Raw genomic sequence first — 1,950 nt, 5'->3', positions numbered from 1 at the left:
ACAAATATCTAAAAATTCTATACAGAATGTATCAAATACTTCTATAAAACAAAAAAGGAAATGAAAAATATTCCCAAAGGAAGTTGAGCAAAATATATGAATGAGTGGCTTTTATAAATGCATCTTGGTTTCAAAATAAATTAAAAAAGAAGCCCATGCATGTCTCTTTGTCATGGTGCCTTGGAGGCAGTAGGTTGCTTTAGGATGAAGCTGAACATCTCTTTCCCAGGTACCAGCTGCCAGAAACTCACTGAAGTGGATGATGAACACAAAATTCATAGCTTTTATGAGAAGCATATGGCCACAGAAGTTGCTGCTGACACTGTGCATGAAGAATGGACGGTTACATGGTCCAAATCAGTGGTGGCAATGACAAACAAGGCTTTCCCATGACCCATGGCCATGTCTACCTGCTGCTGAGTAAGGGGCACACCTGCTACAGACCAAGGAGGACTGGAGAAAGAAAGCACAAATCTACTTGGGGTTTCATTGTGGATGCTATTTTCAGTGTTCTCAACTTGGTCATTGTAAAAAAAGGGGAGAAAGATATTCCTGGATTCATTGATACTACTGTGCCTCATCGCTTGGGGCCCCAAAGAGCTAGCAGAATCCACAAACTTTTCAGACTCTGCAAAGAAGATGATGTCTGCCCATATGTTGTGAGGAAGCCCCTAAACAAAGAAGGTAAGAAACCTAGAACCAAAGAGTCCAAGATTCAGCATCTTGTTACTCCACCTGTCCTCCAATAAAAATGATGGTGTGTTGCTCTGAAAAAAACAGTGTACTAAGAAAAATAAGGAAGAAGCTGCACAATATGCTAAACTTTTGGCCAAAAGAATGATGGAAGCCAAAGAAAAACACCAGAACAGATCACCACGAGACAGAGGCTTTCCTGAGAGCTTCCACCTCTGAGTCTGAGCCCAGTTAAAAATGAAATTTTCTAAGGGTAACAAATAAATAAAATCAGACAGAAGAAAAAAGCCTATGCCATTTAATTGAAAAATACAAGCATATACAAAACAAAGAAAAATTTATATCCTTCAAATTATAATTAGTATCACATTCAAAAGTTTGGAAAACAAATATTAATATCTGGTGTGAACAAAAATTGTCACAGGAACATTGAGTGCAATTTACCCTCAACCATAAAAAAAAAATCCCATAAGACAGCAGCGACACTTCTTAGTTTTTAACTTACATGAGTTAATCAAGTAAACATGCATGCATAAGAAAACACTGCAGCGTTGTTTGTGGCAGAAGGAAAAAAAACAGAGCAATTGGGGGATTGAAAAAGTAAACTGTATAATGGAATACAACATAGCGATGAAAAACTATACCAGAATATATGGGCTAGAAAGGATTATCCTAATGTTGCAAAACAACAAATAGGACAAATTAAATTCCAGACACATATTTAGAATATAACACCACGTATGAACATACATATGCACAAACACTAATATATATTTTCATGGAGCCTATAAAAATTGAGAAATCAGAAGAAAGAAAGAAATTGAAATAAAAAATGTAAAACTGATTATTTGAGCCTGGGAACCTGTTCAAGGAGGATGTTAGTCTTATTTTCAATCTTTAAATTCATACAAGGACAATACAGTCTGGCGTTATTTGGGAAGTAAAGTAACTGAAAAAAATAGAAAAAATTTTAAATGTGCCAGAACTAATTATAATATTTCAAAATATGATATCATGATTAAATTGCTGGCTTCAAAACAGAGTACTAAATAAATGTTTCAAGGTTCTCAGAGAAATGCATATTTTAAAATAAATTTATATTCATAAAAATATTAAAGAAAAGTTATAAAAGAGGATTGACAATAGAAATATTCATCTTAATACTTCAAGGTATCTTGTTGTAGGTGTTCATTAACCCTTTGAAATTCCTGATGTTAACTCCTAACTTCACTCTGCCATGCTATCAGTGTGATCAAA

At 34.6% G+C, this 1,950-nt stretch overlaps 1 pseudogene; it reads left to right on the top strand.

The window, feature by feature from the left end:
* The first annotated feature begins 204 nt into the window (after nucleotides 1-204).
* On the top strand, nucleotides 205-912 carry LOC112826937 (small ribosomal subunit protein eS6-like; annotated as a pseudogene).
* Nucleotides 913-1,950: the final 1,038 nt, after the last annotated feature.

The sequence above is a fragment of the Callorhinus ursinus genome, unplaced genomic scaffold (assembly GCF_003265705.2).
Source record: "Callorhinus ursinus isolate GAN/ISIS: 27379988/994484 unplaced genomic scaffold, GSC_fseal_2.0 scaffold7, whole genome shotgun sequence".
NCBI lineage: Eukaryota > Metazoa > Chordata > Mammalia > Carnivora > Otariidae > Callorhinus > Callorhinus ursinus.
Note: the sequence above shows the minus strand (reverse complement) of the source record. Positions and strands in the feature narration are given on the sequence as shown.